This window comes from Hemitrygon akajei, chromosome 7 (genome assembly GCF_048418815.1).
Source record: "Hemitrygon akajei chromosome 7, sHemAka1.3, whole genome shotgun sequence".
Classification (NCBI taxonomy): domain Eukaryota; kingdom Metazoa; phylum Chordata; class Chondrichthyes; order Myliobatiformes; family Dasyatidae; genus Hemitrygon; species Hemitrygon akajei.
The window spans coordinates 65871124-65895998 of NC_133130.1; the positions used below are offsets into that span (position 1 = coordinate 65871124).

The 24875-nt window shown below is 39.6% G+C and overlaps 1 protein-coding gene across 3 annotated transcripts in view; it reads right to left on the bottom strand.

The window, feature by feature from the left end:
- Positions 1–24875, bottom strand: part of usp34 (ubiquitin specific peptidase 34) — a 300100-nt gene that overhangs the window by 252519 nt on the left and 22706 nt on the right. The window lies entirely within an intron of this gene.

The following is a 24875-nucleotide window of genomic DNA, read 5'->3' on the forward strand; positions in this document are numbered from 1 at the left end:
ACAAACAAGCAAATTCTGCCTGATTCAAATCACAAATGAATGCTTTTAAGAGACTACTGATAAGTTACTGGAATGGTAATATGTTTGAGAAATATAGTTACATGAATAAAACTACAGGAACTTACAATATTCCCCTCAGAGAGAGAAAAAACAAATTCAAGAACAGATTGTGAAATTATGGAGGACTTAGAAAATGTAATAAATATTTTAATAATTTAAGGGTCAATAAACAAAGGCAACATATTTAAGATAATGGGCAAGATCCAGAAAAGTGATGCAAGGAAAACTTATTATGCAACCTCCAGTAAATGCTGGAGAAACTCAGATCAGGTAGTATCTATAGATGGAAATGAACCTATGTAACCGATGGATAGGCAATAGAATACACACCCCTGCAAGCTTGATGCAAATGACTCAATAGCAGCCTACAAATGGAGATAAAACTGAAGGAATTTTAACAAAAGCCATAAGAAAATGAAGCCAGATTATTTTTTCTCTCAAAATGCAATCTAAACATGGCATAAACTTGCTGCACACTTCCAAGCACATCATTACATTCCCTTATAATACTAACAATGTGTGAACATGTCACTAAAATTTCATGCCTAAATATTCCTTCAGTGAAATGTTTGAAGTTATTACACAGGGTCCCATTCTTATGTCCCCACTGGTGAAAGGACCCTATCTATATCTTGGTATTTCCCCACACAGCCTTCGCAGTAACGACTTAAATTTTAGCATCCTTCTCAGCATGTATTCCTGCACTTTGGAATGTGTCAGTCAACAGCATTCTGTTGTTGGTCTATCAGTGCAAGAGAATGTCTATAAATTTCAGGCAGAGAAAGGTGCATCTTTTATGCTGCTGATCTTACAGCCACAGTCAACATTTGTTTCAGTGTATGTCTGAGAACAGCCCACAGAACACAGCCTCATGTTACACAGGTGTACAAGATGAAAATCAACAGCAAATACAACATCCACTTCCATAATGTATGGCAAGCCCATAACCCGGATCGTAGCGGATGACCACTGCATCTATACTGTGGCAATCTTGAGGTCACAATGCAACAAGACAGAGACTCTGGCTGTGAATGAAGGATCTGACGGTCAAGACATTTCTCACCTCTAGCCAAGCAAAATTGACAATGTGGATGACCGTGAAACTGAATGATTATTGGTCCAAAATATTTTGATGAAACAAGTGGTTTCTACGTCGATGATAAATGGTCTACTCAGAGAAGCACAATTAAATGGCTATACTGACCAGTGTATTCTGGCTCTAGAGTGAAACAAAAAGCTTCTTAATTTACAAATAGAACTGTACATTTTTTAAAAATAGAGAATGCAACATTTCACCATGTACAATGTAGGGGCATAGTGACGAACTTCCTGTGATATTGCTCACAGTATAAACTGGCTCATGCAACATCTAATGAAGTATGTAATTTTCAATTATAAAAGTAATCTTTGAAAGGCATAATTTCTAATTATTATGAAAAAAGTACAAAGATCAGAGTTTAATTAATCAGGCTACATTTAAAAAAACTCAAATTAATAAACATTGTTTTCTTACATTTGTACAGGTAACAACCTTTCAACTTCAGTACCTTGACTGCATAAGGTCAGCTGTTTCTTGAGAGACATTTACATTAGAAAGTTGAGACATTAACAGAGAACATAAAAATCTACAGCACATTACAGGCCCTTCGGCCCACAATTTTTTGCCAACCAAGTAACCTACTTGAGAAACTGCCTAGAATTTCTGTACTGCATAGCCCTGTATTTTTCTAAGCTCCATATACCTACCTAAAAGACCCTATTGAATCTGCCTCCACCACTGCCAACAACAGTGCATTCCATGCACCCACCACCACTCTCTGTGTGAAAAATATTTCCCTGACATCCCCTCTGTACCTACTTCCAAAGCACGTTAAAACTATGCCCCCTCATGTTAGCCATTTCAGCCCTGGGCAAAAGCCTCTGGCTATCTTCATGATCAATGCCTCTCATCATCTTGGACACATCTATCAGGTCACCTCTCAACCTCCCTCACTCCAAGGAGGAAAGGCCAAGTTCACGCAACCTATTCTCATAAGGCACACTCTCCAAACCAGGCAACATCCTTGTAAATCTCCCTGCACTCTTTCTATAGTATCCACATCCTTCCTGTAGTGAGGTGACCAGCACTGAACACAGTACTCCAAGTAGGGTCTGACCAAAGACTTATTTAGCTGTAACATTACCTCACGGCTCTTGAATTTAATCCCACGGTTGATGAATGCCAACATACCATAAGCCTTCTTAACAACACTGTCAATCTGCGCAGCAGCTTTGAGTGTCCTGTGGACACAAACCCTAAGATCTCTCTGATCCTCCACACTGCCAAGAGTCTTACAATTAATTTTATATTCTGTCTTTAAATTTAACCTGCCAAAATGAACCACTTCACACTTAACTGGGTTGAACCCCATCTCCCACTTCTCAGCCAGCTCTGCATCCTATCAATGTTGCACTGCAACCTCTGACAACCCTCCAGACTATCCACAACATCCCCAACCTTTGTGTCATCAGCAAACTTACTAACCCACCCTTCTACTTCTTCATCCAGGTCATTTATAAAAATCACAAAGAGGAGGGGTCACAGAACAGATCCCTGCAGAGCACCACTGGTCACCACTTGAACTTGAAATATGACATCAGATGTATGACTGAAAACCAAACTCTGGTAATAGTATGCAGTGCTGCTAAGGTATTGTATCTCTGAAAAACAGAAACTCTAGATTTCACCAGAATTATAACCCCTGATGACAGATTAAAAAATCTCATGAAAATGGCAGTTCACATAGATGCATTGAGCAAAAATTGAGAGCATAATTTGCACAATATACTCATTATTTAATTGTCTCCAACTCGCCGAGCATATCACCACAGGAAATTAAGTTCTTTTTTGCAGCATAAGCAGAGAATTGGAAAATATAAAACAGATGTTTCAGCATTGCCAACAGTAGAAGTGTTTAATTACTGTGTAATAGATAATGCTGGAAATATTCTCCAGAGTTCTGACCAAGAGTCATCAGCCTGAAACGTTAATTCTTTTTTTCCCCTAAAAGGCTGCCTGTCTTGCTGAGTGTTTTTATTTTAATTTCACTACAATGGGCTGGTTTATATGGGCAACTACTATTATCATAAAACTAAATGTAAACAAAAGTGTACTTCACATGACAAGACAGGTATATTGAAAGAAAAAGTATATATTTTTGGCTGTTTTCAGTATATTTAATTTATCAATTTGTTTGTGCAAGTATCAGTTTGAATCCAAATATAGTCAGGGCATGAAGGGATATGGGAGAAGACAGGAGAATGTGGCTGAGAAGGAAACTGCATCAGCTACAATGAAATGGCAGGAGACTCGATGGGACAAATGGCCTAATACTGCTCCTATATCTTATGGTCTTAATGCGTTTACCTCGTGTCAGGGTGCAAATAGTTCAGCAATATAAGTTCCAACTGGCAGAGACAGGTTTTTTTTTAGAAAATGTCATGAAATATGCACAAGTAAAAAAGGTGTACAATGATTTTTGAAGTCAAGGGGGTTGAGGGAAGAGGTTGAGCATTTCAAATCTTACAACAGGGACCAAAAAGCACAACAGTGTAGGAAATATAAACCTAAAGATGCAAGTCATTAGTGATAGCTGGTAAATGACTAAAACATCAAAAGGGTAGAGAAGGAGAAATAGTAAAAATAGGTGATGAATGACACATCATTCTGATTACATATACAAGGATAATAAGAGTAATTATTTAAAGAATGATCTATTGTATAGAGCCTGGTTGAATGTTTTGAGGGCAAGAGCATTGGTATCACTGTAGGAATACCTTAGGCCCACAAATTTTTAGCTGCTTCGCCAATGACATTCCTTATAACATGACAACATTGAGACTGATTTTCCACCCTAAATACTTATGTCTCACCCAACAAGTGCACATGAACAGCAGTGTGTGCCATTAATAAAATGTATTACAGACACTTACCTAGGCTATTCTGACAGCATCCCCCAAACCTGTGAAATCCACCAATAAGAAAGTAAAGTGTTCTGGTGTATGGAAAAACCACAACCTATAGGTTTTCCTCCATCTTACACACAATTCTTCAAATTGTATTGCTATTACCTCATTGCTGGGTATAAAATTCAGTTTGCAATATACACCACAATGACTGCAGTGATTCAACAAGGCTGTTCATTGTCACCTTCTAACATTAAATTGATAAGAATGGACTTTAAAATATATGCTCTCTGGGAATACAACAGTGGATAGCATAGAATGCATCTTTTAAATAAATTATTTTTAAGTACGTACCCCATTATTGGTTAGACCAGCATTAATTAGCCATTCCTAACTATCCTTGAGAAGAGGGGATCTCAAGTCACAAGATTTAAACATTTACAACCATAATCAGTCAGAAGTGCCAAGCAGATAATCCATCATAGCTTGCTCCATTACAGAAGCCAGATTTCCATCCATGCAGTTCATTTTTAGTAGCAACAAATAGCTAAAAGCACTGAATTCAATAAAGGATAGAAGACAAGTAATAGGAGGTGTCTTCACCAAAGCTATATAGTTGCATTTACTCACCAAAACCCTGCTCACCAATAGCTAACCTGGGTTGTACCTCTGCTCCAGACTTTACCATAGTCTAGGTCCAAATGTAAACCAAAAAGCTGAATTCTAGAGGAAAGAGGAAGTGACTGCCCTTAATTGAACATAGCACAATAAACTCAATAAAGCTGAATTAAAAGGGGATGAAAGAAAAATCTCCAATGATTATGTCATACCTTACAGTACTTGTGGTCACTGGGAGTCAATTACCCCAGGCAGTTACAAGAGTATTTCAAGGTAATGTGCTAAGCCCAAACATCTTCAGGTGCTTCATTACTAACCTTCCCTTCACTGCAATATCAGAAAAGGGGATGCTTATCAAGGACTCCACAATGATACTCAAACCAATTTGTAAGGCTCCAACAAATGAAGCAGTCACTACCAGAATACAGAAAAATCTAGACAACATTCAGGCATAGGCTAAATGACAAGTAACATTTGTTTCCAAAAGTGCAAAAGATTGTCAAGCTCCAACAAAATATGGCTTAACCAGCTATCCTTAATATTAAACACCACCACCATTAAGATCCCAGATAGGGGCTACCAATACACTTTAATAAGGCTGCTGGAAAGGGGTATTATGTTTGATCTTGCTAGAAATAAATATTCCCCAGATATAAACTGTTTTAAAATTCTTCTGCTTTATTTGTCATGTCAGAATTTTCTCCAATTCATTTCAATATGCTTTTTAAGCATTTAACTTGTTAGATGACTACTGCATACCTCAATCATCCTTCTGCTACCAATGTTAACATTTCAACCTTGGAAGACTAGTATTTACTGCCCATCCCTACTTGACATTTTGAGTGATGAAGGCTACAGCAAACCTCTTTAAATGACAAGTCCAGGCAGTGAATATAGCAGCCCACTGTTAGGAGAAAAAATAATTACCCATTAAACCAAGAACAAATGAAATACAGCATCAACACTACGACTTGCCACATCTACATCATTGCAGACATTCAAAAGAACTTCTGAATAAACATATCTATCTTGTTCTTGCTCATGGATTCTATGCAGTTCAAATTACAGAGTAGAAACAGAGTATTACATGGAGGAAAACAGCATTGAAAGATAAAAAATCTCAATTATATCATCTATCCATTTTATAAGCACTATAGTTGTAAACATCTGGTTTTACATTTCTTTCCCAACACCTTTGTTCTACTGAATATGCTTGACTCCTTGCACTCGGTTGCATGGCTAGGTACTGCTCAAATATTATCTACAATTGCAAGAAAAAGTTTGTGAACCCTTTGAAAACACCTGGCTTTCTCCATTAATTACCATTAAAATGTGGTTTGGTTTCAACTAAGTCACAATAACAGACAAACACAATCTCCCTAAACTAATAACACACAAATAACTGTACTTCTTGTCAACACTGAGTATGCCATTTAAGCAATCACAGTCTTGGTTCAAAAAAAAATATGAACCTCTGGGGTAATGCCTTCCACAAAAGCTATTTGGCGTCAGCTGTTCCAGTCAATGAGATGAGACTGGAGGTGTGAGCTGTATAGATGCCCTGCTCTATATAAAAAAAGACACACAAAATCAGGTTACTAACAGAACCTGATCTTCTCAAGAAAGATCTGTTTCTGTGCAGAGAGCCTTGATCAAAACAACTTTCAGATCACCTTACAGGAAGAATTTTAGAGGTGCATGAAGCTGGAAAAGGCTACAAAAGTATTTCAAAAGACATGACTGTTCATCAGCCCACAATAAGAGAAATAGTCTACGCATGGAGGAAATTCAGTACTGGTGCTACTCTCCCTAGGAGTGGGCGTCCTGAAAAGATCACACCAAATGCACAATGTGCAATGTTGAAGGAGGTGAAAAAGAACCCAAGGGTAATAGCGAAAGACCTGCATAAATCTTTAGAACTTGCTACGGTCTCTGTTCATGTGTCGACTATAAGAAAAACACTGAACAAGAATGGTGTTCATGGAAGGACACCACAGAGGAAACTAGTACACCCCCCAAAAAAAATGTTACATGTCTCAAGTTTGCAAAAGGCCTCCTGGATGTTCCACACACTTCTGGGACAATTTTCTATGGACAGATGAGACTAAAGTTGAACTTTTTGGCAGAAATGCACACTGTTAAGTTTGGAGGAAAAAGGGCACTGCACAGCAAAATCAAAACCTTATCCCAACTGTGAAGCATGGTGGAAGGAACATTATGATTTGGAGCTGCTTTGCTGCCTCAGAGCCTGGACAGCTTGCGATTATTGAGGGAACAATTAAATGTATCAAGACATTTTACAAGAGAACAGTCCGTCATTTGAAATTTATAGAAGTTGAATGATGCAGCAATGTAATGATCCAAAACACAAGAGTAAACAACAACAGAATGGCTTAAAAAGAAGAAAATTCACATTTTGAAATGGCCAATTTTAGACCTCAATTCAATTGAGATGCTGTGGTATGACCTGAAGAAGGGTGTTCATGCAAAGTTTTTAGAAATATTGACGAACTGAAACAACTTTATATGAAGGGATGGTCTAAAATCCCTCCTCGCCATTGGAAAAGTCTGTTCAGCAGCTACAGGAGACGCTTGGTGGAGGTTATTGCTGCTAAAGGAGGTTCCAGCAGTTATTAAATACAAAGGTTCACAGATTTTTTTCCAGCCTGGACTGTGAATGATTAAACAATGTGTTCAATAAAGACATGAAAAGTACAATTATTTGTGTGTTATTAATTTAGTCAGATTGTGTTTGTTTATTATTGGGACTAGTTGAAGATCAGAGCATATTTTATGAGTAATCAATGCAGAAAACTAGGTAATAGCAAAGGTTTGATTTGAATTGAATTGAATATACAAACGTTTCCTTTAAACTGTAAAAATACGCCGACAGTACAACTGCTGTTGGCAAAATTTCAGATGGTGACAAGATGACATTTCAGAAGTGAAACAGATCAGCTGATTGAGCGGTGTCGCAGTAACAACCTTGCATTCAATGTCAATTAAAACCAAAGAATTAATTGTGGACTTCAAAAAGGGGAAGTCAGAGGACACACCAGTCCTCAGAAGGGTAAGCATTTGCATGATCCTGGGTGTCAACATCTTTGAGGATCTACCTTGGGCACAACATACTGATGCAGTTACAGAGAAGGCAAGACATCAGCTATACTTCATTAAGAGTTTGAAGGGAATTGGTACATCACCAAAAACACTGAAAATTTCTACAGATGTACCATGGAGAGCATTCTAACTGACTGCATCACCATCTAAAAAAGGAGGGGCTACTGCACAGGATCAGAAAAACCTGCAAAAAGTTGTACACTCTCTAAACTACATCATGGGCATTAGCCTCCCCAGAATCGAGGACACCTTCAAAAGACGATGGTTCAAAAAGGCAGCATCCATCATTAAAGACCTCCATCACCCAGGACATGCCCTCTTCTCAATGCTACCATTAAGGAAGAGGTACTGGAGCATGAAGACACACACTAAACATTTCAGACACAGCTTCTTCCCTCCACCATGAGATTTCTCAATAGGCAATGAACCCACGAACACTACCTCAGTATTTTCCCCTCTCTTTTTGCACTACTTATGTAATACCCTGGTTAAGATTTCTACTGCTATGTTGTGAGGTATTTTATTTTAGCAGTTTTCTGTAAAAGCAGTGTGTCCCACGGGTTGGAGTGTTTTGGCTTTGGCTAAAGTTAAGGAGCCATGCTGTCCAATTTAGGGATGTTGTGTCAGCCAATCAGGAGTGGGATGGCATGCAACATTCTCAAAAGCTGGATGGGAAGAATTTTCTGAAGGACAGTAGTCTGGTTTGGGATCTTTTGGCGGGAGGTACATAGAGAAGTGCACCAGAGAAGGCACCTGGAAGATCCCATCCAAAGGGGAAACCCAATTGCAAGGAGTTCTTTGCAAGCCAGAGAATTCCAAGAAGAGAAGTTCTACCTGTGGTTGGTAAAGAGAATTCAGCACTATGAGTGAAGCAATACACCCAGCTACTACAAAAATGAGCTCCAACATTTATGTGCACATTTAGATTGGTTTACTGCAATAGGCCCTTTTATCTTTCTTTTTGCTTCTCTGTTAACTGTTTGTTATGTTGAAAATTGGTAAATACTCTTCCTTTATAATTTATGCTGGTGTACGATCTGTCATTTCTGGGCTACCGATAACTGTGTATGGCAGTATTAACACAGCATTCACTCAAATGGAGGATCTTTTAATCAGATGTTTCTGTTTGCCTGAACCCCAAATCATACTGATCCTAGACCTGTATTACTTATGAAGGGTGGCCTTCTCACTTCTGTTAGCAGAGTTAGCTAACAAAACAAGTTGGTGCACGAGAAGGTTGCACTTATTTAATTGATTTTTCTATATATACTTATGGTAATTTATTGCAAAGTACTGCTGCCACAGAACAATAAGTTTCATGACGTATGCTAATAATAATAAAATTGATTCTGATTCTGTTGTCTAATGGATAGAACTAGCCTTCACCTGATTCCATTTGAGAGTCAAATCAGGAAAAGACAATCTTCAGAACTGGCTTAACTTTCTAATCCCATGTCAACTTTTATACATCTATATACTGTTACTGGCATCAACATCCAGCAAAATCTTTGACAATCAACACTCTTAAACTAGGCTGAGCCAATCCATTTTTTCTTCTTTTTGGCAGTTCTTTGGATCAAAGATAACTTGCTTCACTCTGGTCTGGTGGGTCTTGGATGTCTGATGAGATCAATGTTGGAAGTGCAGACTCCTTTAGGTATGAAAACCTGATGGTAAGCTTGGGTAGGTGATGCTCTCCATCTGCCATTTACCTATGGCTTTTATAATGTGTGCTTCGTCCCTTGCTCTACTTGCTTTACACCTATGACTTTGTAGCTAAATACAGTTCCAACACCATAAACAAGTTTGCTGATGACACCACTGTATCAAAGGTGGTGATGAATCAACATACAGGAGGGAGACTGAAAATTTGGCTGAGTGATGTAGTAACAACAACCTCTCACTCAATGTCAGTTAAGACCAAGGAACTGATAGTAGATTTCAGGAGAGGGAAACAAGAGGTCCATGAGCCTGTAATCATCAGAGAATCAGCGATGGAGAGGGTCAGCAACTTTAAATTCCAGGATGTCGCTATCTCAGAGGCCTATCCTGGACCCATCATATAAATACAATTTCAAAGAAAGCACAGCAGCACCTCTGCTTCCTCAGGGCTCTATGAAAATTCGGCATGCCATCATAAACCTTAGCAAACTTCGACAGATGTGTGGTGGAAAGTGTGATGACTGGCTGCATTAAGGCCTGGTATTTGACACCAATCCTTTTGAGTGTAAAATCCTAAAAAGGTAGTGGATTCAGCCCAGTACATCACAGATAAAATCTTCCCAACCATTGAGCACATCTACATGAAACATTTCCATAGAAAAGCAGCATCCATCAAAGATCCTCAGCACCAAAGCCATACTCTTTTCTCGCTACTACCATCAGTTGCCTCAAGACTCGCACCACCAGGTTCAAGAAGTTACTACCCCACAACCATCAGGCTCTTGAAGAAAAGGGGATAACTACACTCATTTAAGGACTCTTAACTTGTTATTTCATGCTCATTATTTATTGCTCTATTTATTATCTGCATTTGCAGTTTGTTTAGTTTATAGCACCTAATGTTACCAGTTTATAGATCCTATTTACAGTTACTGTTCTATAGATTTGCTAAGTATCCCTACAGAAAAAGAATCTCAGGGCTGTATATGGTGACATGTATGTACTCTGATAATAAGTTTTACTTTGAACTTTAATGCTCCCACTGCATCCTGAATGCTGCTTCTCCATTTTGAAATGTCATGGGCTAGAGATTCCCTGTAGCCATTCCCCTCAGCAACAAGTATACTGCTTTGGATACTGCTATTGGGCGGGGGGGGCGGGGGTGACCAATCAGACTACAGCAGTAGCAGCAGCCAGTAGCACTGTGGCTAACTCTGAGGCTTCAGCAAGTCAAATAGAGCAATAATAATAGAATCTGTGATAATTAGGGGATTAGACAGGAGATGGTGTGTTGCCTCCTAGGTGCTAGGATCTAGGATGTTCCAGAGTGGCTGCAGAAGATTCTCTAGAGAAAGGGTGAACAGACAGAGGTCGTTATACATATTGGCACCTATGACATAGGTAGAAAGGAGGAAGAGGTCCTACGCAGTGAGTATTAAGAGTCAAGGCTGAAGAGCAGGACCTCCTAGATAGTCATCTCTGGATTAGTCCCAGTACCTTGTGCTAGTCAGGGCAGGACTAGGATGATTGTACAGGAGAATGACTGGCTGAGGAAGGAGCACAGCAGACAGGGTTTCAGATTTCTGGAACATTGGAATCCTTCTCGGGAAGGTATGACCTGTACAAAAAAAAAGACAGTTTACACCTGAACCCAAAAAAAACCCAATATCCTTGTGGGCAGGTTTGCTGGAGTTGTTTACACTAATTTTGCCAGGGGCACGGAAACTGGAATCATAGGGCTGAGGTGAGGCAGCTGGTATAAAAGTTAATGCATTCTGTGGTGAGACTGAGGAAGGACAGGCAGATCACAGGACAAAACTGCAGTCAATGGAATGAGTTGAAGTGTAACATGGGGGCAAAATCAAAAATAATTATGAATAGAAGTGCTATATTTGAATGCACTCTGTATACAGAATAAGGTCGATGATCTTGTGGCGCAGTTAGATTGTGTGGTATGATGCTGTGGGCATCAGAGTCATGACTGAAAGAAGATCATAGTTGGGTGCTTAACGTCCAAGGATACACATTGAATCAAAAGGACAGTCAGGTAGGCAGAGGGAGTATGTTGACTCTGATGGGAAAAAGTAAAATCATATCCTTATAATGAGGTGACATGGAATCAGAAGATGTAGAATCCTTGTGGGTAGAGTTAATAAACTGCAGGAGTAAAAAGACCCTGAGGGGAGTTATATATAGGCCAAATTGTAGCCAAGAAATGGGAAATTCTAACAGGAAACAGAAAAAGCATGCAAGAAGGGTAATGCTACAATCATCATGGAGGATTTCAATATGCAAGTAGATTGGAAAAATTAGGTCGGTACAAGAGAGGGAATTTGTAGAATACCTACCAGATGGCTTTTTAGAGCAGCTTGTGGTTGGGCCCACAATGGTAAAGACGATTCTGGATTGGGTGTTCTATAATGAACCAAATTTAATTAGGGAGCTTAAGGTAAAGGAATCCTTAGGAGGCAGTGATCATAATACAGCAGAATATACTGTGTAGTTTGAGAACTCCAGATGTATCAGTATTACAGTGGAATAAAGGAAATTGGAATGGCATGAGAGACTGCCAAAGATGATTTGTAGGAGACACTATCAGGGATGACAGCAAAACAGCAATGAGTGGAGTTTTTGGGGGTAATTCAGAAGGCGCAGGATAGGTACATCACAAAGATGTAGTAGTATTCTAAAAGGAGGAGTAACCATGACTGACAAAGCAGGTCAAAGACAGCACAAAGTGAAAGAGGGTATAATATAGCAAAAATTAGTGGGAAGTTAGAGAATAGGGAAACTTTTAAAAACCAATAGATGGCAATTAAAAAGCCATAAGGAAATAAAAAATGAGCTATGAAGCTCATAATAGCCAATAATATAAAAGATTTAAAAAGCTTTTTCAGAAGTATAAAGTGTGAATATTAGACCACTGGAAAATGACACTGGAGAGTTAATAATGGGGGACAAAGAAATGGCAGATGAACTTACCATGTATTTTGTGTCAGTCTTCACCATGGAAGACACTAGCAGGATGCCAGAAATTCAAGGGTATCAGGGAGCAGAAGTTAGTGTAGTTGCTATGACTATGGAGAAAGTGCCTGGAAAGCTAAAAGGTCTATAGGTAGATAGATCAGCTAGACTAGACGGACTACACTCCAGAGTTCTGAAGGAGGTAGTTGAAGAGATTGTGGGGGCATCAGTAATGATCTTCCAGGAATCAATAGATTCTGCAATAGTTCCGGAGGACTGGAAAATTGCAAATTTCATCCTACTCGTTGAGAAATTAAGGAGGCAGAAAAAAGGAAATTATTGGCCAGTTAGCCTGACTTCAGTGCTTGGGAAGATGTTGGAGTCCATTACTAAGGATGAAGGCTTGGGGTACTTGGAGGCACATGATAAAATGGGCCAAAGTCAGCATGGTTTCCTCAAGGGGAAGTCTTGCCTGACAAATTTGCTGGAACTCTTTGAGGAAATAACAAGCAGGATAGACAAAGGAGAGTCAGTGGATGTAGTTTACTCTGATTTTCAGAACACCTTTGACAAGGTGCCACACATGAGGATGATAAACAAGAGCCCATGGTATTACAGGAAAGATACTAGCATGAATAGAAGACTGGATGACTGGCAGGAAGCAAAGAGTGGAGATAAAGGATGCCTTTTCTAGTTGGCTGTCAGTGACTAGTGGTGTTCCACAGGGCATGCTATTAGAACCACTTTTTTTCCACATTGAATGTCAATATTTGAATGAGAGTTGATGGTTTTGTGGCCAAGTCTGCAGACGATACAAAGACAGGTGATAGGCCAGGTAGTGTTGAGGAAGCAGTAAGGCTGCAGGAGGACTCAGACAGATTGGAGAACAAACAAATAACAGATAGAATATAGAGTGAGGAAGTGTGTGGTCATACATTTGGTTGCAGGAATAAACAAGTAGATTCTTTACTAAAAAGGGAGAAAATTCAAAAATCAGAGGTGCAAAGGGACTTGGGAGTCCTTGTGCAGGATTCCCTAAAGGTTAACTTCTAGGTTGCATCGTTGGTAAAAAAAAAAGTCAAATGCAATGTTAGCATTCATTTCATGAAGAGTAAGGAGATAATGCTAAGGCTTTATAAGACATTGGACAGACAGCACTTGGAATATTGTGAGAAGTTTTGGGCCCCTTACCTAAAAGATATGCCGCCATTGGAGAAGATCCAGAGCAGGTTCATGAAAATTATTCCTGGAATGAAAGGGTTAATATACAAGGAGTGTTTGATGGCTCTGGGCTTATACTCACTGGAGTTTAGAAGAACGGGGGGTCACATGGAAATGCATCCAATATTGAAAGGCCTAGATAGATGGATTCGGAGAGGATATATACTGGGTGAATATAGGACCAGAGGCCACAGCCTCAGAATAGAGGGGCATCCATATAGAACAGAGATGAGAAGGAATTTCTTTAGCCAGGGGTTGGTGAATCTGTGGAATTCAATGCCACGGCCGATAGTGAAGGTCAGGTCATTGAGTGTATTTAATGCGGAGGTTGGCAAGTTATTGATTAGTCAGGGCATCAAAGGTTATGGGGAGAAGGAAGGAGAATGGGGTTGAGAGGGATAATAAATCAAGGCATGATAGAATGGTAGAGCAGACTTGATGGGCCAACTGGCCTAATTCTGCTCATACGTCTTATGGTGTTGTGGAATCAATGCAGATATTGCGCCTTTTCCTGCAAAATACAGCTTTTCTTCAATCCTATCCTTTCCTTTCTATGCCTATTCATTCTTCCCATGAGAAAAGTGTCTGAATAATGTTTCAGGCATGCAAGCAATATAGCCAGTACAACAGATTCCCTTTTTCCACTATTAGCTTTTTGCAGTTCTTTAATTTATAGATTTTTATGTCTTTGCACCATACTACTGCCATAAAAACAATTTCACATCATATGTCAGTGATAGTACATCTGATTCTGAGTTCACTAAGTGTATTTAGAAGGATAACCTTTAAGTTCTGCATTTACAGTCCCAGCATCCTATTCACCCAAATTGAGCTTCCAGTACAACATAAGGAATGGATATGATTTTAATCACCTTCGGACAAAGCATTTCTGGTTAATACATAATCCTGGTTAATCAAAGGTGCATAATACCATGCTCATCAGAAACTCAAATTCTGAATCCTACCCCAGCTATCCACCGCCAAAATCGCCAACTTATAATGACCTCTAATACAATTATCTTCGCACTGGCACTGAAATTTCTTAAGAGGCTTCAGTTATCCCAGCTGTACAAACCCTCACAAATTCCAAACTCCAGCCCACACATTTCATCCCTATCCCTAACGTGGTTATATGCAATTGTACCCTTAGCCAGTTAAGGTCCAAGCTTTGGCATTCCTTTCTATCATACTCTCTCCATTATTAAGACAATTACTAAAACTTGTCTTTCTTCAAAATTTTCTTTTAATCGTTAAGTCTTTTATCTGTACCTTAGAACATTTTAAATTATTAAATGCATTCACTATATAAAGCATGCTTACAAGTAATAATGAAAGAAATCCTATTTATAAAACAATGGTTACTTGAAACCAACTATATTACTTCAGCAGAAATACATATACATGAAAGAGAGTAATTGATCTTTTCCAAAAGATAGCAAAAGCAACCATCAACACTTTGTATTATACATTTGTCACACAATACCTCATTTTACAGCAGTGTCCTGAAAGAAAATTTATTTATTCATTCATTCAGATGCAGCATGGAACAGGCCTTTCCAGCCCTTCAAGGGGCACTGACCAGCAACACCCAAGTTAACCGGAGCCTAATCACAGGACAATTTACAATGGTGAACTAACCCACCAACCAGTACATCTTTGGACTCTGGGAAGAAATTGGAGCACTGGAGGAAACCCACGCAGTCATGGAGAGAACATACAAACTCCTTACAGACAGCAGTTGGAATTGAACCCGGATCACTGGTACTATGAAGTGTTGTGGTAACCACTATGCTGCTGTGTCACTCTGATAAATGAAGATATCAGAGTTGATGTCAGAAAATTTGTTAAAGAACAAAAGTTAAAAATTATATAAAAAACAGAAAATGTTGAAAGGAAAGAATAGAATTGACTTTATTTCTTACATCCTTCAAATACATGAGTAAAAATCTTTACATTACATTTCAATCTAAATGTGCAATGTGCAATCATAGAAATTTATAATAAATAGAACAATCAATGTAATATAGAGTACTGTAATGTTCTCGCTCGGGTGTGACGTAACGCCGAGGTAAACGTCGAGATAAACCGGAGTCAATGAAAACAAGGTCGCAGTAAGATTAACCATTTACTGTTTACTCTTCACATTAACGTATGGTGAAAACTGTTGATAAAACAATACAAGATTGGTACAGAGTTTGTTTCCTTCTAAATATCACATTTACATTGTGAATACTTGCAAAGGTAAAACTACATTACATTAAAGTGCAGCATACAGTCAGAATCTAGCTGCTCCATTGACTGCTTTAAATACACTTCAATACAAACTATCCCGACTCTTTAACTAACGAAAACATAAACCTTACCGACCGTCGTTACTTTTAACAGAATCGGCGTTAACATTTTAACTCAACATATCGATTATCTAATGACTTACAGCGTTGCTTTCACTGTGTCTTTGGTGCGTAGAGAAAACTTAACCAGTGCTGTGGCGGCACATGTGAGCGACCCCCACCCTTGCGTTTATCTCAAACCGGTATTTTCCCACAAGACGCGGCGAACCCGGATGTGACGTCATCGCAGCCGCGATGTATTACAGACAAATAAATTGATTTAAACAATCCTAGCTTTAACTAAAAAAATGCTAACAAATTACTAAGCGAAAATATTATAAACTAAATAACTGCCATAAAGGCAGCACAAGTACAGTGCACTCAAATCAGCATGAGTTTATCAGTCTGATGGCCTGGTGGAAGAAACTGTCCTGGAGCCTGTTGGTCCTGGCTTTTATGCTGCAGTACTGCTTCCTGGATGGTAGTAGCTGGAACATATTGTGGTTGGGATGGCTTGGGTCCCCAATGATCCTACGAGCACCTGTCCTTGTAAATGTCCTGAATCATGGGAAGTTCACAACTACAGATGTGCTGGGCTGTCTGCAGCACTCTCTTGCAGAGTCCTGTGATTAAGAGAGGTACAGTTCCCATACTAGGCGGTAATGCAGTCTGTCAGGATGCTCTCAACTGTGCGCCTGTAGAAAGTTCTTTGGATTTGGGGGTCCGTACCAAACTTCCTCAACCCTCTGAGGTGAAAGAGGCACTGTTGTGTACAGACCACGTGAGGTCCTCAATGATGACGATGTCAAGGAACTTGAAGCCATTTACCCTTTCAACCCCAGATTCATTGATGTCAATAGGGGTTAGCCTGTCTCCATTCCTCCTGTAATCCACATCCAGCTCCTTTGTTTTTGCGACATTGTTTTCTTGACAGCACTATGTCAGAGAGATTACTTCCTCCCTGTAGGACACTTCGTTATTGTTTAAGATAAGGCCAATCAATGTAGTGTCGGTAAATTTAATTAGCCGATTGGAGATGTGGGTGGCAATACAATCATGGGTATACAGGGAGTAAAGGAGGGGACTGAACATGCAGTCCTGAATTCTTGAGTTCAGACCTAGCCAGCTGAAAATACAGCTACTTTCATTAGAACTTCCATAGAACTGCAAACACCACCTACACAGAATCATAGAATCTTACAGCACAGAAACTTACATCTCAGCCTAACTGGTCCATGCCAACCAAGACACTCATCCAAGGTAGATCCATTTGCCTGCATTTGGCCCTTATCCTTCTAAACCCTCCTAATCTATGTATTTGTCTAAATGTATTTTAAAGTTATTATACTGCCTCAACCATTTTCACTGGCAGTTCATTCCCTATACTACCACCTTCTGTGTGGAAAACTGTTGCCTGTCAAGTTCCTATTAAATCTTTCTCCTCTTACCTTAAACCTATTTAAGAATCAAGAACTAGAACCTGTCTAAGTTATTCATTCCCCAACCTGGAAAAAGGATTGTGCACTCACTTCATTTATGCCCCTCATGATTTTATACACTTCCATAAGATCACCTCTTACAATCCAAGGGGAAAAAATTCTTGCCTGTCCAACTTCTTCCTATAACGCAGTCCCCCAAATCTTGCTACATATTAGAAAAGAAAAATATAACTTTAGTTTTTAAGAAGAGAGCAAACAGAAAACTCCAGAGGAGTTAGTATGATATTAGTAATAGGGATATTGCTGGAATCCATTGTCAAAGAAGTGGCAGCAGAATACTTGAAAAAGAATAGCACTGATACAACATCAATTTATGAAAATCATGCTTGCAAATTTGTTGGAATTTATTAAGGCTCTAACTAACATAATAGATAACAGCAAAGCAGTTTGTGGCAGATCGAAAGATTTACTGAAGGACTTTAACAAGGTGAAGCTTGAGAGAAAATTAAATACGGGTTAGAGAGTATTGAACTGGATATAATATCCTGTTGTGGAATGCAGACTGGCTAAGGAAGAGTTTGTGGTGTTATGGTGAATGAATCAATATATGCTGTAGTAGAAATGGACATGTCAATTTTGGGTTGGCCAGCTGTGGCCAGAAGGGTACTAGAGGGATTGCTGCTGAGGCCCAAGCTGTTCTCAATCTAGAGTAGATGATGAGTTGATGTTTCTTCTAGTAGGGGACCCCCAGAACAAAGTGCATTTCATAACAAGGGGGCAGCATTCAGGACAGAAGCAAGGAAAAACATTTTCAGAGGGGTAGCAAGCAGGATTCAAACATGAGTTCTGGGAAAGATAGGACAGAGAACTAAGTGGCAGAGATCTAAAAACTAAAGCATCAAACTCCTAAGAATAATACATTAACATTGCTTTAGTCAGCGAGATCTTACTGTACCTAGCATTCTCTCAACTTTGTCTCCTGGAGTCCCTAATTAATTAATTAAGCTGACGCTTCACATTTCACAAGTGCCCAAGCAAACAAGGCAAGAGCAACATGACTCCATGGTAGCACTTCTTTAGAGACAGAGCATATTAAAAAAATAACAATCACAGTAATATAAGCCATTTCTTAGTTTTCTTTTACAAAAGGAATATATATATTCCACCCACTCCAATTAAGACTTAATCAGATGTGAACAAACCCTCTAAAACATATTGTAAAACAAGGTAGTACTACCCTGAGTACATTAACTTTTCAAGACCTTAAATGTTGTAGGACAAACAATCCTCTGGCAAACAAGTGTAATCCCCAGGTTTGGTGAGCTGCATTAGTCTAGGGAAAGACACTCTCCGGCCCCCCCCCCCCCCAAACTTGTGAAATCTCATTTGTGTGGATGCTATGTGATGTTTTCTCTTTACAAATCAGTACCACGAAATAACAAACAGTACACCATATGCAATTAAACGATTTAGCTTTATAATTCTTAATTTGACTAGAGGGTTCGTAAAGAAAACAAAAATGGCCCATTTTAATGAAACAATCTAATGCGCACGCATTGGAGCTCACTATTTTCCTGGCTGTTTGTTCTCCATCGATTTCTTCCGGGCGCAGTCAACTCCTAACCCCATTCCACGTCCACTCAGTTCTGCAGTCTATGACCTCTCCATCCTGGCATCTTCTCTCTCCATCTTCTGCCAAACAAAAGCCCGCGAATACCTTTTCTCAGACACACAAGAAACAACACACCTCTCATTGGATGGCGCACATTCCAAGGCCCCATTATTTCTAGTCATAACCCAAACACTGCTGCTACAGAGAAACTATTACCGGTACATTAGCAGTGAAACCTTACAGAGAAACCTTGCAGTGTTACACAAGAATGAGCACTGAGCCAAGCCAGCAAATACAAAGGAGGTTAGACTGAATCAGTGGAGTGATGCAATGAAAGGGAGAGCAGGAATGAATTCTGATAGTATTTTGAGATTAAAATGTCAAAAAATTTTACAATGAAACACAACAGGAACAGGAAACAAGGTCCATAAGAAGTTAAAGTATAGGTAGAGATTAAGAGAGAGTTTAGGCTTTATATTACCCGTGTGCAATCAAAACATCAAAACGTACAGTGAAGTGCACTGTGTGCACCAATAACAAACAAACTCTCGGGACATACTGGGACAGCCCTCAAGTATCACCACACTTCTGGTGTCAACACAGATGCCCGTAACCCACTAACCCTATCTGGATGTCTTTGAAATGTGAAAGGAAACCAAATCTCCCAGAGGAAACCCAAGTGGTCATGGGGAGAATATACAAACTCCTTACTTATAGCTGTGGGAATCAAACCCCGATTGGAGAATGTTGGTGCTGTAAAACATTGCAGTAACCACTATGCTATCGAATTTTCACCTGAAATGGTTAAATTTACTATGAAGACCACAGGCCTAACATCGCTCATTAAAACAGTACATATTGCACCTGGATCTTATTCTGAATTAATTAGTCAATAGGAAACTAAGAACAAAGATACCAGAATGGGAGTAGAATTACAAATTAAGACACAATAAAACCTCAGTTACACTTGTAGAATGAACAAGGGTGTTCAGGCAATCTGTGTTTCACCTCTTCAAGATACAGAAGAATTGGTGATGGTAGGCTTATCTAGAAGATTAAGATGCACAGGATCCACAGTGAACTGACCGTTTGGATTCAGAATTGGCTCGCCCATAGAAGACAGAGGATAGTATTTCATGGAATATATTCTGGCTGCAGATCCTTGACTAGTGATGCTCTGCAGGGATTTGTAATGAGATCTCTGCCGTTTGTGATAAATGACCAGGATGAAAATGTGAATGGGTAGGTTAGCATATTCACAGATGAAAACAAAGATTAGTGGTGTTATGGATAGTGTAGAAGATTGTTGAAGGAATGGCAAGATATAGATCTGTTGCAGATGTGGGCTGAGAAATAGCAGATGAAATTTAGTCTAGCATAAGTGTGAGATGTTGCACTTAAAAGATCAAATGTAATGATACAGTACAGAGTTAATGGTAGAAGCCTTAACAACATATGGAGCCAGTGATCATTAATGGAGAATGTGTGGAGCAGGTTAAGACCTACAAGTATCTGGGAGTACAGTTAGACGAGAAGCTAGACTGGACTGCCAACACAGATGCCTTGTGCAGGAAGGCACAGAGTCGACTGTACTTCCTTAGAAGGTTGGCGTCATTCAACGTTTGTAGTGAGATGCTGAAGATGTTCTATAGGTCAGTTGTGGAGAGCGCCCTCTTCTTTGTGGTGGCATGTTGGGGAGGCAGCATTAAGAAGAGGGACGCCTCACGTCTTAATAAGCTGGTAAGGAAGGCGGGCTATGTCGTGGGCAAAGAACTGGAGAGTATAACATCGGTAGCAGAGCGAAGGGCGCTGAGTAGGCTACGGTCAATTATGGAAAATCCTGAACATCCTCTACATAGCACCATCCAGAGACAGAGAAGCAGTTTCAGCGACAGGTTGCTATTGATGCAATGCTTCTCAGACAGGATGAAGAGATCAATACTCCCCAATGCCATTCAGCTTTACAATTCAACCGCCAGGAGTAAGATATGTTAAAGTGCCGGGGTTAGGACTCAATGTATTTAAGTAAACTACTTAAGAACTTTTTAAAAGCTATTATTAATGCTTTTTGAGAGGGTGATTTTAGATGCATATCATATTTTTACTGAGTTAAGTATTGTATGTAATTAGTTTTGCTACAATAAGTGTATGGGACATTGGAAAAAATGTTGAATTTCCCCATGGGGATGAGTAAAGTATCTATCTATCTATCAACACTGATGCACAAAGGGATTTGGAGTCCAAGCCCATAGCTCCCTGAAGGCTGCTGCACAGTTATTGGTTAGGGCACTGAGTTCAAGAGTCAGAAAGTTACATTGCTGCTTTACATAACTCTGGTGAGACCACATCAAGAGTACTGCATTCAGCTCTGGTTGCGTGTTATAGGAAGAATGTGGAGACTTTGGAGGGTACAGAAGAGGTTTACCAGGATGCTGCCTGAATTAGAGGCCATTTGCTTTAAGAAGAGGTTGAACAAACTTAAGATTGCTTGCTCTGGAGTAGCGGAAGCTATATGGGGACCTGAAAGAATTTAAAATTATGAAAGCCATAAGTAGACAGCCAGTATTTTTTTCTCCACTGTCAAAATGTATAAGAGGGCATACATTTAAGGTGAGTGGGGTAAGTTCAAAAGACATCTGCAGGGGAAGCAGGTGATAGGTGGCTGGAATGCACTGCCAGAGATGGTGGCGGAAGAAAATAGAATAGATACATTCAAGAGGCTCTTAGATATGCACAAGAACATACAGAGAATGAAGGGATATCAGCACTGTTCAGGCATAGGGGATTAGGTGTTTTAAATTTTTTTTTTTGTTTGTAAAGGACAGAGAGGGCAGTTAGGGTCTGGTTAGGATTTAGGGACCGGGATACAGGAGAATTAGAGGTCACGCTGGAGTCTAAGTCTCTGCTCCATGTTCAAAGACCCTGGACATGGGACATCAGTGGCTGGATTTCAGAGCAGAAAATTGACCAGGGCCCCCAAAGTCACCAAGTTTCTGGCTGGTTCCAGAGACCGAGTTCTGTGCAAGCAGGAGGAACGAGTTTGATGACCCCAAGTTTACAAATCAATGAGACCGAGTTTTAGGCCTAATGTTTCCCACCATCAGTGACGCCAGATTTTAAGGTTTGGTAATTGGTGATCAGCACGTAAATGGGTTGATGCTAAGTATCAAGGACCGACAGTCAAATCAGAAGTGTGGAAGTTAAGGACTGTTGACCGGAACCACATGTACAAACCTCTACGAGTCCACTGAAGCCCGGTGTCTGCAGACCAAAGTCCACTGGAGGATGGAAGCTGGAGGCCTGGCCCAGGATTAAAGGACTATGTATGTACATGGGTACAAGGGAGGAACGGGGCAGGATTTGCTGTTCTTGCTTGTTGTTTTGCTGAGCATTGTGGGTGTGCTATGCAACACTTGCAGGCTGCCCCCAACACACCCTCAGTTATGTTGGTTATTAATACAAATGATGCATTTCACTGCATGTTTCAAGACACATGACAAATAAATAGTCGCTTATGATTGAAAGGGGTAAGGGCAGCTCCAACTCCATATTTAAGTTAAATGATGATGCCAAAGATGGTGACAAATCAGCATAAAGGAAGACTGAACATCTGGTTGAATGGTGCCACAGCAAGAACCTCTCTCATTCAACGTTCACAAAACCAAAGAGCTGATTATTGACTGCACACTTTAGGGATCGGAAGTGGAGAGGGTCAGTAACTTTAAATTCCTTGGCATTCTCATATCAGAGGATCTGTTCTAACACACAACTGCCATTACAAAGAAGGCAAGGCAGCACCTCTACTTTTTTTTTTTAAAAAAGGTTTGAAAAGATTCAACATATTATCTGAAACTTTGACAAAGATGCAGAGTTGCAAAGTGGAGAGTACCCTGACTAATTTTATCACAACCTGGTACGGAAACACGAATGTTCTGGAATGGAAAAACCTACATAAAGTGGTGAATACAACCCAGTCCATCACACGAAAAGTCCTCCCAGGCATTGAGCACACCTACAAGCATCGCCATCACAAGAAAGCAGCATCTATCATCAAGAACTCCCAACATCCAGGCTATGCTCTCTTCTCGCTGCTGCAATCTGGAAGGAAGTAAAGGAGCCTTAGGTTCCACAACACTAAGTTCAGGAACAGTTACCTTTCAACCATCAAGCTCCTGAACCAGTGTGGATAACTTCACTCACCTCAACAATGAAATGATCACTGATCACAATCTATGGACTCACTTTCAAGAACTCTACAACTTAAGCTCTCAGTATTATTTATTTACTAATGCTTTATTGTGATTTTTTTTGTATTTGCAGTTTTTCTTCTTTTGCACATTGGCTGCTTGTCAGTTTATAGTTTTTCTTGATTCAATTGTATTTCTTTATTCCACTGCGAATGCCTGCAAGAAAATGAATCTATACATACTGTATGCACTTCGATAATAAATTTATGTTGAACCTTGAATAAACTTGAATCCTGTATCCTGAGAAAGGCATAATGGAAAAAGGAAGAGGTGCTGCTGCAGAACAGTTCCTTCCCAACACTGAGGGGGAGGGGTGGGGAGTTGTTTGTGGCAATATTCAGCTGCAAGTGCCCAAAACAGAAGAGGATGACCAAATAAACATAGAAGCTAGTCGAGAAAGACAAAAACAAGAGAAACTGTCATGACAGAGAAAAAAAGATCAACAGGAAGCAGGTAAATGGAAAAGACAGTCAGAGACGTCCACCAAATATCATACAGCAAGGAAGTCCTGAGCATGAGGTGCAACTACTCAGCCTTAATAAAATTCCCAAAGTGTAAGAAATAAAGTCTTATTTTAACTGAGCTGTCCCAAAGATATGCATTGAACATTTTAAAATGGGACATGAACATCACCACAATACTGGTATTACTATTAAGAACCAACACATTACCGTATCTGAAATCACATAAGCCAGACCAAAAAAAGAAAGCAAAATTTCCTTCCCAGAAGTAGTTGTGTGAATAAGATTGTGTTTATAAACACTATCTTTAGTGCCATTCTTTTAATCATAAACTCCTGATCAGAACACCAATTGGTTTGGTAGCTACAAAAAATAATTAATCTTTATGCACAGTATCCAATGACTCCAAAGCAAACATATTCAGCTCAGAAACATGTTTATTATCACTGACATATATCATGAAATTTGTTGCTGGGCAGCACAGTGCAGCACATAAAAGTTACTTATAAGCTACAATAAGAAATATAAAAAAATAAATATTAAGTGCAAAAAGAGAGCAACATAGTGAAGTAGAGTTCATGGACCATTTATAAATCTGATGGCAGAAGATAAGAAGCTGTTCCTAAAACGTTGCACATCTTCAAGCTCCTGTACCTCCTCCCTGATGGCAATAATAAGAAGAGGACATGTCCTGGATGGTGAGGGTCCTTAATGATGGATACCACCTTCTTGAGGACATCCTCGATGGTGGGGAGGTGAGCCCCATGATACAGCTGGCTGAGTTTACAACACACTGTGGCTTTTGCTGATCTTGTGCATTGGTGCCTTCATACCAGAATTCTCATTAATAAGAAATACAAATATACTTTATTATATTTTGGGTTGAACCTAATCACAATTGTATGTGAATTGACACCTCCCATTTTAACTCTAAGACATTGTGAAAGAATATGGATCGGTTGGAGCGATAATTACCACTCACTGAGAAGCATATAGGATGCAGAGTGTTTACACGTAGGAACTTCAGGGAGATGGTCACACCAAAGATTCAATCAGATAGATAGTTGACTGTCAGGAAGGGTAGGCAATGATACAGGATTCTCTTGTGGCTGTTCCTCTCTTTAATGAGCATACCATTTGGATACTGTTGGGGAGGTGGGGAATGATGAAAGACAAGAAACGAAGAAAATTACAGC